Below are 14,000 nucleotides of genomic sequence, written 5' to 3'. Positions count from 1 at the left end.
TCTTCCTCTTTCACTCTCATCCATCCATTTTCCAGCCTCGCAGCCTTTCTAGATTCAGCCCATCCCACAATTCGTCCCTCTCTCCTGCTCATCTCTCTCCTTCCACATCTCAGCACGTTTCTGAGCACTGAATCAGATGTGGATCCAGTGTCATTTGGAGCCTGTGCATTGCTTGTCACAGTTCAATCTGTTATTTTGCTGCTCTAAGAGGTGATGTGTTTGTATCTGCTTCAGGGCCTGAACTTTCTGAGATGTCCCATTGTTTCTGAATATTTTCTCAGTTTGAGGAGCTGCATTCCATTTCGGAATTAAAAAAATATCTTTACAGACTAAATAGTTCCAAATTATTGTTCAACAGCATTTTGCAACTTATGCTAAATTCTACTCCACTTAAATCACATCACAGAATGTCCACAGTTAAAGATCACACAGAGAGACACAGTAACAACTGAAACACAATTACTAAAATGTCACAGTCCAGTGCCGGATATCACTGAAACTATCTGAGATCTAGAGATGGGACTGATGGTGTTTGAGTGGACAGCGTCTTTCCACTTGTTATTATTTGATAAATGTGATCAACAGAGTCCGGTGTTTGGAAAGAAGTAAGTCAATCCTAAAAGTAAATATTTTCCATCACTGAACTCAATGTTGTAATCTGTTTGTTCATATATTTAAAAAAAACTTCAAACCTGGTTGCTGCCACAATGTCCCTAAGGTTACTTTACAGTGTATAAATTAAAGGCTTTGGGAATATATAATGTCAGATGTTAAATTCAGAGAGACTGCCAGCAGCTCGAAGAAACACATCACTTCACACTGAAAATGCTGTTTCCAATCAACGAGGCTCTGAAAATATTCTACCCAATCATCGCCATTGTTGGTGTTCCCGGTGAGTGACTCTAATCATTGAGATTGTGTAAATCTGTGTGTGAGCCGCTCCCTGACTTCAAACTCTGCCTGAAAATGCTCCATGCTGATCTCATTGTCACTGTTACACAGACACCGGGTGGACGATGTAATTAACTTAAATCAAATTGCTTGCAATATCTCTGTGGATTTAATCATTTTCAGCAACTGCCAGTGAGCCCCTGTGTGTTACCCATGAGTTCACAACACAATGAAGTTAATGTACTGAGTAGTGAACTACTCAATCTTATCTGTCGTAAAATTGACCACAGTGAAGATGAGCTCTGAAATAATGTTTAGTGGGATTAAAAATATAATCGAGATTTGATTGTGGATCTCTACGCAGAGTGGAATACCTGACACCAGTGAACAAGTGTTGCAGGGTATATTTGTCAGTGTAAAATTGTACTGATTGCGGTTCTTTCACCTGAATGGAATATCTGATTGAAGTCTCCATTAATATCTGGCACTATCTGTCCATGTTGAATTGTAATGTACTTAGGAAAAGAATTGGAATGAAATATGTTGGTTCAATTTTAAGTATATACTATTTTAATTTGATGAGTGAGATTCCCATTCTATGGGGCTGCCTCAGTCTTTCATCTTTCGAACATGTTGAAAAAAGGAAGAGTTTGGCTTTGTTTGATGGTCAGTGCGTGATGTGAAATTTCTCCATACCTCGGGTTTGTGTTGAAAAGCAAGAAGGTTTCAGCTCGTTCCTGATATTTAACCAAACCTATTATAATCCGTACAGAATTCAGTGATTGTCAAAGATTTTGTGATTTGTTCACATTTCCATTAATCTATAAATGAACTCCAATGTTTTTTTCAGGTTGTTTTGGTTCTGTTTAACTGTGTTGCTTCTTAAAGCGATTTGTGAATTTGATCACCTGGAGTCCTAAATTCCTTGAAAACATTCAGATACTCGATTTCTAGAGAGTGATTGGGAAACATATTGTTCTGATCAGAATGTAGAACTTGACACTGAGCTGTGGTGAAATTCATTTCCGATTCTAATACCCAATTTGCAAGTTTATAATTGATTATCAGTGTGTTATTGTGTTGAGTTGCATTCTTCCATTCTGCTCATTCTCATTCTGAGTTTGGATTGGTTTGTAAATTTTGAAATGATCATTTTGCTTCCTGATGTCATATTGTTGATGTCAGTGGTGAAGGACAGTTATCCCAGTGCTGATCATTGTGGAAAACAACTTCCCACCTTCCAGCAATCAGAGGAAAATCCCTTTAACTCCCACTCGCTGTGTATTTTTGTAACCAGCTTCCAGTCATCCTGCTGCTGGTCCTCTAACTCCACTCGCACTGAGATTGCTCATGAGTCTGTTCAGCCTTAACTTCCTGAAGATGCCTAGAAACACCATGTTTCGGACGTTGACCATATCATTCCTGATAATTGCTAAAATTATTCAATGAAATCTGTCAAGAATGATCTTAATTTTAGAATATCTGCTGAATGTTCTTCATCACAGCCTGTGTTACTTGACTTTTTTTTTACTCTTTTCAAGTTAGTTCTTTTTTTAATGTTGAGGTTGTAACTGGACAACTCTTTGGATTTCTTTTAATTTGATTTCTGTTTAAACTCAAGGAAAAACATAAACCTTCTCTTGTTTTCCATTCCAGTGAGTAACGTCTGATGATCAGATGCTGAAGAAGGCAGACACGACAGTTTTCTATATTAGCTGATGTGTAGAAGGTAGAAGCAGCGAGGTCATGATGGAGATCTATGAAACACTCATTTGTCTTCAGCGAGAGTACTGTGAGGAGTACTCCAGCCTCACTAGAAAGAGGATGAGTTTGCTCCGGAAGGGATGCAAAGGAGAATCACCAGGATGTTACCTGGGCCACAGTTTACCTGCAGTGAAGACAGTCTGGTTAGGCTCGGGCTGCTTTCCTTATCACAGTGAACACCGAGCGTGGTCACCACTGACATGTACAAAAGTAAGAGGAACATAGCTCGGATAGTTCAGAAGAAACTTTATCCCCTTAGCAGCGTGTCAATGTCCAAGGTGTGTAGATTATGGTCAACAGCAGGAGGGTTAGGGGGGCTCTGAGGAAAATAAAATCTTCCAGTGTAATTTCAGAAATCTTGCTGGTCATCCTGCATTGCAAGATCCCAACAACACTCTGCAATGTGGGAGCAGGCAGATTTAAAACACAATTGTAGGTGTGAATTGGTGAAAAGCTAAAACACATCACAGATTCATCCTCAGTAACACAATCACTGTTTAACAATCCAGCCTCTTCCGAGGAGCAAGGGATTGATTAAGGAAAGAAAAATAGAGTAGGAAAGTAATGTACCGTGGAACATGACAACTGTCTTTAAACAATGTCTATCGGTATATAAAGAGAAACAGATTTACAAAATAGGACCTTTGCAGTCAGAAGTGGGAGATCCCATAACATGGAATGAAGTATTAGCTGAGGAATTAAACTGTACATTGCTTCAATCTTCAGTAAGGAAGACATGAATAACGTGCCAAACGTACTGCAAGGAACAGGTGTTGGGGAGAAGCTGAAGGAAATTTGAATTTCTAGAGAAATGATTTTGGGGAAAGTGATGGGATTGAGGGTGGATCAATCTCTAGGTCCTGATAATCTTCATCCCAGAGTACTTAAGGAAGTCTTCCTGGGAATCGCAGACCCAGTGGTGGTAACTTTACAATTTTATTGGACTCTGGGCTGGTTCCTACAGATTGGAGGGTAACTAATGCAAGCTGACTATTCAGACATGGACGTGAAGAGAAAATGGTGAAATATAGACCAGTGAGCCGAACATCAGTGCTGGGAAATTTGCAAGAGTCAAATTTCAAGGATTTCACAACTCAGCATTTGGAAGGCAGTGCCATAATCAGACAAAATCAGCATGGATTTACTAAAGGGAAATCATGATTGGAATATCTTGGAATTGTTTAAGGGTGGAACTAGTCGAGTAGACCGCGGGGAAACAGTGGATGTGGTTTATTCAGTCTTCCAGAAGAGTTACTCAATGCATCATCTCCAAATTGGGAGATGGTAATCAGTTGGGTGGGAGGGTGAGCTGTGAGGAGGATGAAGAGAATATTCAGCGTGATTTGGACAGGGTTGAGGGTGTAGTCATACGCATGGTAGATGCAGTTTAATGTGGATCACTGTGAGGATATCGACTCTGATGGGAATATTAGGAAGACAAGTTATTACTTGTATGGGTGTAAGTTGGGAGAGGTGGATACTCACCAAAACCTTGGTCTCCTCATGCATCATTCACTGCAAGGAACCAGGCAATAATGGAGCCAAATGGTCTGTGAGCTTTCACAGCGAGATGATTCCTATTTAGGGATAGGTGTGATTTGCTGCAATTTATAAAGCATTGCTGAGGCCACACCTGGAGATTTTTGTATAGTTTTGGTGTCCTTATCTGAGGAAAGATGTCCTTGCTTTCGAGGAACAACAGCGCCAGTTTACCAGGCTGATTCCTGAGATGGCAGGTCCGTCATCTGAGAAGAGGTTAGATTGTTTAGGATTATATTCAATGGAAAATTGGAGAGTGAGAGGGAACCTCATAGAAATATATTAAATTCTAACAGAATGAGGCAGAATTGATTCAGAAAGAATGCTGGGGGAGTCGAGAACTAGAGGTCATAGTTTTAGGATTAGGACAAACCTCTGAAGTGAGATGAAGTGAGGAGAAATTTATTAAGTCAGTGGGTGTTGAATGTGTGGAACTCATATCACCGAATGTTGTGAAGGCAAATACATTCAGAATAGTGAGAGGGAATCTCATAGAAACTTACAAAATTCTAACAGGATTAGACGGGTCGATTCAGAAAGAATGTTACCAATAGTGGGGGGAGTCCACAACCAGCTGTCTTCGTCTGATGATAAGGGAAAGCCTTTTTCGAACTGAGGGGAGGAGAAATGTCTTCATTCAGAGGGTGGTGAATGTGTGGAATTCACAGACGTTCTGTGATTTCAAAATAAATTAAATCTAGCTCCTGGTGCTGAAGGGATGAAAGGATATGGAGTAAGGGTGAATCAAGGTATTCACTTCGATGGTCAGCCCCAGTGAAACAGTGGAGGATCCCCAACCACATCCCCTCTCCCCCACCCCCCCCCCATCCCAAAACACTCTTCTCATCTCTCCCTTCCTCTTGGGCTTCTCTCTCTCTCTTTCTCTCTTTTACATCCCCGCTTTTTCTCTCTCTCCCTCACTGATAACACAACCTAGCAAGAACATTGGGTGAGAGAGTTGGAAGACTGACAGTTGCATCCTGAGTGAAATGAATTGACGTGGCTGCTGCAGTTTTATTTAACGATTGATCTCATAAAATTAAACACAGGAACTGAATAGAATGAAGCGAATGGAAAAGGCATCCTGAGACCCCTGAGATTAGGCATTGAATTGAGACCTAGTCACAGAGGATACAATAAACCTTGGGGATAAGGAACAGGATTCGCCCCACCCCAGTAAAACAAATGTGTCCTTTTCAGCCCCAAAACATCCAACACACGGGTGGAAGGGGCAAGAGGGGAAATAGAATCACTGTTCCCCACCATCTGTCCCATCCGTACACCCATCATACACCCCACAACAATAAAACAAAACGCAAGGGGATTTTATTTTCCATTAATTACAGAATGCAGCATTGAAGCAAATGGGTGGAGAGAGAGAGGAAAAGTGATAGAGGCTGAGATATTAAACCACATTCCCTACCCACTCCACCCAAAAATTAATAATCCTCCAAACCCCATCACCCTTTCGAAAAATGCAAACAGGACACAGGGATTGAGAACAAACCTTCACCCAGGCCAGGGGATTGATTTTTATCCTCTCTCCCTCCCATGTGCTTTATCGTCACTGAGCTCATTTGCTTTTCAAGTTGTTTGGTTACCATTTGCAGTTCTGTATGTGCTGCAGGTCATTGATGCACAGCAGGATCCCATGGGCAGCAGTGTTTCCACACCGTCCAACCTAATCGACAAGTGGCTGAAACCTCAATCGGGAAGACACTGTTCATTTCCTCAGGATACATTTCAAAACAGGATTGGAGTGTTTGAACATCACACTTTCTGGAAAGATGTGACGAGGACCTCAGCAGGGACTGCACAAGGAAACCCTCTACCCCCAAATCCTCTGCAATTTTCCCTCCACCCCAACTCCACAATGTTCAGCTCTCTCTCCCCTGTTTAACCTGATCCTCCCTTTGCTCTCCCACTCCGTCACATCAGCCCTTCATCAGCCTGTCTCCTCGCTCTCTCACTTCCTTTCTCACAAGCCACACAATGGAGATACAGAGACACACAGAGAGACAGTGCCCTGAGACAGAGGTTGATGTCCTTTTAACAAGCCACGCCAAATTCCCAAAGAGGAACACCTTGCTTTATAATCTGTGAAAGGGGTGTGGGAAGGTGTGAACTGTTCTTCATTAACATTTAGTGGTTCATTAACAAATATCTGACACTCACTTTAAGTGAAGAATTAACAATTTAATTATTTAACCAACAGGGAACTTTAGTTAAAGAAGTAACTTTGTGATTAAAGTAAGATTCTCCTGGAATGTTGCTCAAATAAATACAAGGACCACTCATTAATAGAAAAAGAGTGTTCCTATTCCACTGCCTGCACATTATTTCTGATTTTGATAGATAAATGGAGAGTTCTATTAAGTGATATTCAAAGCCGGAGAGAGCTGCTCTCTCCCTCTCTCGGCTTTGAAAGGTGGCAGCTCTTCATTTGAACTGCAGGCAGGCAGTTGATCTCCTGTTTTTATAACTGTGCTGACCTATGAATTTTCCTGCACCAGGATTGATCTGATCTTATCCACAACAATAAATTAACAGTTGATAATTCCCTGATAGCTGAGTGTCTTTGAGCTGATAGGCTGAACTCAAAATTCAAAAGCCTGCAAAGCCTGTTACTAAAGCAAGCTTGATGCTTGGTCTTTGCTACAAATGTTGCAATCTGTGTACTCTGTCTGTACCTGCATTTTAAGCCTCCAAGCATTGACACAAGTCCAGCTTTAAAGGGACACAAAACCAGCTTTTAAAGGGACCACACCACAAACTCAGCTTCGCAACACCAGGCATTGAGTGAGATTCCCAACAATCACTGTCACAGTAAACTGGATTCAGATGGAACCCTGTGTATTTCGTTTCACCCTCGCATTTATCTCTGTGCCTCAGACACATTCTTTATTCCACAATTATACCCACCTCAAGTTAAAGATCTTTCATTCCAGGCCATCAGGAATTATTTACAGTGATGAGGTTAATTTTAATCTGACCTCACTGATGTTAAATTAGAGATTTCTGATGGAAGTTGTGCACAGGAAGATCCAAAGCACAGAGGCAGTTTCAAAAATCGGTCCAGAGTTTATGATAATTGTTTTCTGTGTGTGTGTGTGTGTGTGTGTGTGTGTGTGTTTCTTGTTTTAATGTACAAACTGAGGCTGGCATATTGGTGGCACAGTAAGATCCCACAGGAAGCAGTGTGGTATTCCTGAATGTCCCCTCAGTCCTCTGCAGAAAGTGTTCATGAACTCCCTCAGTCCCATTTTTCAAGTTTAAACTCTTTTTCACATACTCAGTGCCTTGGAACCTTCTTTGCAGTTAGTGAGCTAGAACACAGAACATTCCAGTGCAGTACAGGCCCTTTGGCCCTCGATGTTGCGCCGACCAGTGGAACCAATCTAATGACCCTCTAACCTAAACTATTCCAAAGTTATCCATATGCCTATCCACTGACCATTTGAACGCCCTTAAAGTTGCGAGTCCACAACTGCTGCAGGCAGGGCATTCCACACCCTTACTACCCTCTGAGTAAAGAACCTACCTCTGACATCCGTCCTATAATTACCACCCCTCAATTTAAAGCTATGTCCCCTCGTGTTAGCCATCACCATCCGAGGTAAAAGGCTCTCACTGTCCACCCTATCTAACCCTCTGATCATCTTGTATGCCTCAATTAGGTCACCTCATAACCTTCTTCTCTCGAATGAAAATAACCTCAAGTCCCTCAGCCTTTCCTCATAAGACCTTCCCACCATACCAGGCAACATCCTGGTCACGCTGGAGAGAGCTGCTCTCTCCCTCTCTCGGCTTTGAAAGGTGGCAGCTCTTCATCTGAACTGCAGGCAGGTAGTTGATCTCCTGTTTTTATAACTGTGCTGAACTGTGTGTGAATAACTTGCGCAGATTAGTTTAGAGGGTCATTAGATTGGTTCCACTGGTCGGCTATTTTCAAAGAGATTGATCATTGTTTCAAGGCAGGAAAAGGGACCAGGACAGTGTGATCCCACAGCAGTTGCACTGTGAAACTAATCAAATGGGACATAGGTCCTTCCCCTTCCCCCATCCTTGCACATGCTGGGAGCCCCTTCCACCACTGCCCCCAACAAAAAGACCCACACACCTACCAATGTGTGTGTGTGTGTGTGTGTGTGTGTGCATTGTCCCAAGTCTGGAAAATTCCCTTCAGTTCCCTGGAAAGATGGAACTCTCTCTTAACACTGAGACAACTTTTTAAAACAGGTTTTGCAGCAAGATTGCACAAGGTGCAGTTAGCAGTGTGGAGCGCCTTTCACACCGTTTGATGGAATGTAACCCTGAAAACTGTGAGCTGATACACTTTGGAAGGAGTTACTTAATAAGGAAGAACTCAGTGAAAGTTCAGACTCCAGGAAGATCTATGGTAGAATGTAACCTTGGCGTAGTTGACCACAGATCTTTGAAAGCAGAAGTACATGTTAGTAGGGGAGTGAAAATGGACGCTTGCCTTTATCGATCGAGGCATAGATTACAAATACAGGGAAGTAATGTTGGAGTTGAACAGAACTTTGATGAGACCCCAGCTAGAGCACTGTGTGCCGTTCCCGTCGACACATTATAGGAAGGATGTGATTACACTGGAGGGGATGCAGGGGAGAGTCACTAAGATGCTGCCTTGGACGGGAGATCTACGTTATGAAAAGTGGTTGTGTGGGTTTGGGTTATTAACATTTAGCAGAGAAGACTGAGGGGGGACCTGATCAAGGTGAACAAGATTATGAGGGACAAGGACAGAGTGGATAAGGAGCAACTGTTCCCCTTACCTGAGGGTCAGTCACGAGGGGACATTGTTTCACGGTGGGGGGTAAGGAGGTTTGGGGTGGGGTGGGGGGGGTGGTGAGGAAATTTTTTTTGACCCAGAGGGTGGTGATGGTCTGGAATGCGCTGCCTGGGAGGGTGGTGGGGGTGGGTTGCCTCACATTCTTTAAAATATATCTGGATGCACTTACAACATCATAACATTCAGGGCTATGGGCCAAGTGCTGACAGATGGGGTTCGGTGGGATTTCACGTATTTCTAATGTGTCAGTACAGACTCGATGGGCCGAACTGCCTCTGCTGCACGATATGATTCTATTCTTCTATACATCTCATTCTCGGTTCCCCTCATTCTCTCTCACTCTTTCCTTCCCTCAATTTCTTCCAATCAGACAGAAACATTGAAATGGAGAAAGAGAGAGATCCACAGAGAGAATTTTCTAAAGCTGAATTAAAATGCCAGCCCTGCTGTATCCTGCCCAGTCCCTCTTCCCTCTCAGTCGGTAGAAGTCTGAGACATTAATTTCCCAAACATCAGCTGGAATATCCCTAGGGTAAGGGGTTTGGATGGGGAGGAGTTTGTTAGGTGTGTTCAGGAGGGTTTCCTGACACAGTACGTGGATAAGCCTACGAGAGGAGAGGCTGTACTTGACCTGGTGCTGGCGAATGAACCAGGACAGGTGTCGGATCTCTCGGTAGGAGAGCATCTCAGGGTTGGAGATCATAATTCTATCTCCTTCACGATAGCATTGGAGAGAGATAGGATCAGGCAGGCTAGGACGGTGCTTGTCTGGAGTAAGGGGAAATATGAAGACATCAGGCAGACAACTGGACGAGTAAACTGGAAGGAGGTGTTCTTGGGGAAAAGTACTGAAGGAAGGTGGCGGATTTTCAAGGAATGTTTGTCTGGGGCTCTGCACGATAATGTTCCGATGAGACAAGGAGGTTTTGGTAGGTCACTGGAACCGTGGTGCACGAAGGTTGTGATGAACCTGGTCAGGGAGAAAAGAAAGGCGTATAAAAGGTTCAGAGAGCTAGGAGATGTTAAGGATCTAGAGGAGTATACATGTTGTAGGAAGGAGCTTAAAAAGGAAATTAGGAGAGCCAGAAGGGGTCATGAGAAGGCCTTGGCGGGTAAGATTAAGGAGAATCCCAAGGCCTTCTACAAATATGTGAAGAGTAAAAGGATGAGAAGAGAGGGGATAGGACCTATAAAAGGTGAAGCGGGAAAAGTCTGTGTGGAACCGGAAGAAATGGCAGAGGTGCTTAATGAGTACTTTGCCTCAGTATTCACGGTGGAAAGTGATCTGGGAGGTTGTACTACAGGTTTGCGGCAGACTGAAAAGTTTGAGTATGTGGGTGTTAAGAAAGAGGATGTGTTGGAACTTTTAAATTCTATCAAGATAGATAAGTCACTGGGACCAGATGGGATGTACCCCAGGTTACTGTGGGAGGGGAGGGAAGGGGTTGCAGAGCCCCCAGCGATGATCTTTGCATCATCGGTGCATACATTGACGAAGGAATTGCAGTGGACGTGGTTTACATGGACTTCAGCAAGGCGTTTGATAAGGTCCCCCATGCAAGACTTCTTGAGAAGGTGAGAGGGCATGGGATCCAAGGGCCTTTGGCCTTGTGGATTCAGAACTGGCTTGCCTGCAGAAGGCAGAGAGTGGTTGTGGATGGGTCTTTTTCTGCATGGAGGTCGGTCACCAGTGGAGTGCCCCAGGGATCTGTTCTAGGACCCTTGCTGTTTGTCATTTTCATAAATGACCTGGATGAGGAAGTGGAGGGATGGGTTGGTAAGTTTGCCGATGACACGAAGGTTGGTGGTGTTGTGGATAGTCTGGAGGGATGTCAGAAGTTGCAGCGTGACATAGATAGGATGCAAGACTGGGCGGAGAAGTGGCAGATGGACTTCAACGCGGATAAATGTGTAGTGGTCCATTTTGGCAGGACCAATGGGATGAAGGAGTACAATATCAAGGGTAGGAGTCTTAGCTGGGTTGAGGAGCAGAAGGACCTTGGGGTCTGGGTCCATAGGACTCTTAAATCGGCCTCGCAGGTGGAGGATGTGGTCAAGAAGGCGTATGGTGTACTGGCCTTCATTAATCGAGGGATTGAGTTTAGGAGTCGGGAGGTAATGCTGCAACTTTATAAGACCCTTGTCAGACCCCACTTGGAGTACTGTGCGCAGTTCTGGTCGCCTCACCACAGGAAGGATGTGGAAGCTATTGAGAGGGTGCAGAGGAGATTTACAAGGAAGTTGCCTGGATTGGGAGGCATGCCTTATGAAGATAGGTTGAGGGAGCTCGGTCTCTTCTCCCTGGAGAGACGAAGGTTGAGAGGCGACCTGATAGAGGTTTATAAGATGTTGAGAGGAATAGATAGGGTGGATTCTCAGAGGCTATTTCCCAGGGCTGAAATGGTCGCTACGAGAGGACACAGGTTTAAGGTGCAGGGAAGCAAGTACAGACGAGATGTCAGGGGTAAGTTTTTCACTCAGAGGGTGGTGAGTGAGTGCAATCGGCTGCTGTCGGTGGTGGTAGAGGCGAACTCACTGGGGTCTTTTAAGAGACTTCTGGATGATTACATGGGATTTAATGGGATTGAGGGTTATAGATAGGCCTGGTAGGTATGGATATGATCGACACAACTTGTGGGCCGAAGGGCCTGTTTGTGCTGTAGTGTTCTATGTTCTAAGTCCCTAGGGAAGTGCAAGCTTCCACAGTTTGGGAAGTTGCTGCTCATACCTTCAGGGCACTTTTTAACTCCTCCCAGACTATCTGACAGGGTTTGAGTGGAGCTGCAGCCAGTGGCCACACACTGGAGACTCTCACATCCTGTCTCTCTTTCTCAAATGTTCTCCCTCGATCACTACCTCTGCTTTGACCATCTACTCCCCTCGGGCCTCCCCCTATCTCTGCTCCACCCCCTCCTTCTCTTTTCTCCCCCTGTCACTATCACTCTCACTCATTGTAAAGATGGATGTTCTGATCTAGGGCCAGGTCTTTGGAACCACACCCACCTCCTCTTACTCCATCCCTCCCTCTAACTTCCTATTTCTGTCCATATCTCTGTTTCTTTCCCTCTCTTTCATGTGCACGGTGTTGAAAGGAGCGATACAATATTCCTGAGCCACATTGCCAATAACAAATCATATTTCTGTGACGGGGTGGGAAGAACCACCTTATCTGGGAATCTCCAGTTAGGAGTCAGTGTCCAGCTTCCTGTCTCTGGAGAACAGCCTCAGTCAGAGCCCTGAGATTCCTTATTTACAGAAATCAATCAATAAATCAATTCATTGATTAATTAATAACCACTGCGAGGCTCATTTTAATTGGAATGGACACAGCTTGCTCCCAGTTTGAAGAGGGGAGTTTATCTCTTCCTGTCACTGAGGGAATATGTACCCAAACTCAGAATTCACACGGCGCTCAGTTGTTGGGTTGAGGTTTACACCAAGTGCGAGGCTTGGGGAATGAAGTACCCCCCCTCTACTTTTTCCTCTCTGGATATGGTCACATTGCTGCCCATGGGATCATGCTGTGCTTAAAAGCCCCACAAAGAAAACTGGAAAAGGAGAGGGAAAGATTCTGGAGGGAGGTGAACAGAAATGGGGAGAAAGTGAGATGGAGAGAGCAACACTGAGATAGAGAGATATGGGGGGGGGGAACCTTAGCAGAGAGAGAACAGTTAGAGAGCGATAGGGAGATAGGGCGGTGGATAGAGGAGAGCTGGTGGATGTGGTCTTTCTCGATTTTCAGAAGGCGTTTGACAAGGTGCCTCACAAGAGGTTATTACAGAAGGTCAGGGGACATGGAGTTGGGGGTAGGGTGTTAGCGTGGATAGAGGATTGGCTGTCTAATAGGAGGCAGAGAGTGGGGGTCAATGGGTGCTATTCGGATTGGCGGATGGTGACTAGTGGAGTGCCCCAGGGGTCGGTGCTGGGGCCTCAGCTATTTACCATTGATATAGATGATCTGGAGGAGGGAACCGAGTGTAGGGTGTCGAAATTTGCTGATGACACCAAGATTGGTGGAACGGCAAATTGTGCGGAGGGTGTGGAGAGTCTGCAGAAGGATCTAGATAGGCTGGGCGAATGGGCCAGGAACTGGCAAATGGAATTTAATGTTGGCAAGTGCGAGGTGGTCCACTTTGGTAGGAATAATGGTAGGAAGGATTATTACTTACGTGGAGAAAAACTGCAGCAGGCGACGGTGCAGAGGGACCTCGGGGTCCTTGTGCATGAGTCGCAAAAACCCAGCCTGCAGGTGCAGCAGGTGGTCAGGAAGGCGAATGGGATGCTGGCCTTCATAGCGAGGGGGATTGAATATAAAAGTAGGGAGGTCTTGCTGCAGCTGTACAGGGCACTGGTGAGTCCACAGCTTGAGTACTGTGTGCAGTTTTGGTCGCCGCACTTACGCAAGGATATTTTGGCCTTGGAGGGAGTGCAGAGGAGGTTTACTAGGCTGATGCCGGAGTAGAGGGGGTTGAGCTATGAGGAGAGGCTGAATAAACTAGGCTTGTACTCGTTAGAGTTTAGAAGAATGAGGGGAGATCTCATTGAGACGTATAAGATGTTGAATGGGATGGATAGGATAGAGGTGGAGAGGCTCTTCCTGCTCAGAAAGGACAGTAGGACTTGGGGGCACAGCTTCAAGATAAAGGGGGGACGGTTTAGAACGGAGTTGAGGAGGAACTTCTTCACCCAAAGGGTGGTGAGTCTCTGGAATTCTCTGCCCATTGAAGTGGTGGAGGCTACCTCGCTAAATATTTTTAAGACGCGGGTTGATAGGTTTCTGATAGGCAAGGGGATTAAGGGTTATGGGGAGAGGGCAGGAATGTGGAACTGAGACACAACAGATCAGCCATGATCTTATTGAATGGCAGGGCAGGCTCGAAGGGCTAGATGGCCGACTCCTGCTCCTATTCCTTATGTTCGCATGTTCTAACCACTGTGCTACTGTGCTGCCCAAGATGTGTCTATCAATGTGCATCTGTGTGTGTGTGTG

Source organism: Carcharhinus amblyrhynchos, unplaced genomic scaffold (genome assembly GCF_965287045.1).
Source record: "Carcharhinus amblyrhynchos unplaced genomic scaffold, sCarAmb.v2.hapA chromosome_109, whole genome shotgun sequence".
NCBI classification, from domain to species: domain Eukaryota; kingdom Metazoa; phylum Chordata; class Chondrichthyes; order Carcharhiniformes; family Carcharhinidae; genus Carcharhinus; species Carcharhinus amblyrhynchos.
The sequence above is the reverse complement of the archived record's forward strand: the minus strand, read 5'-3'. Positions refer to the sequence as shown.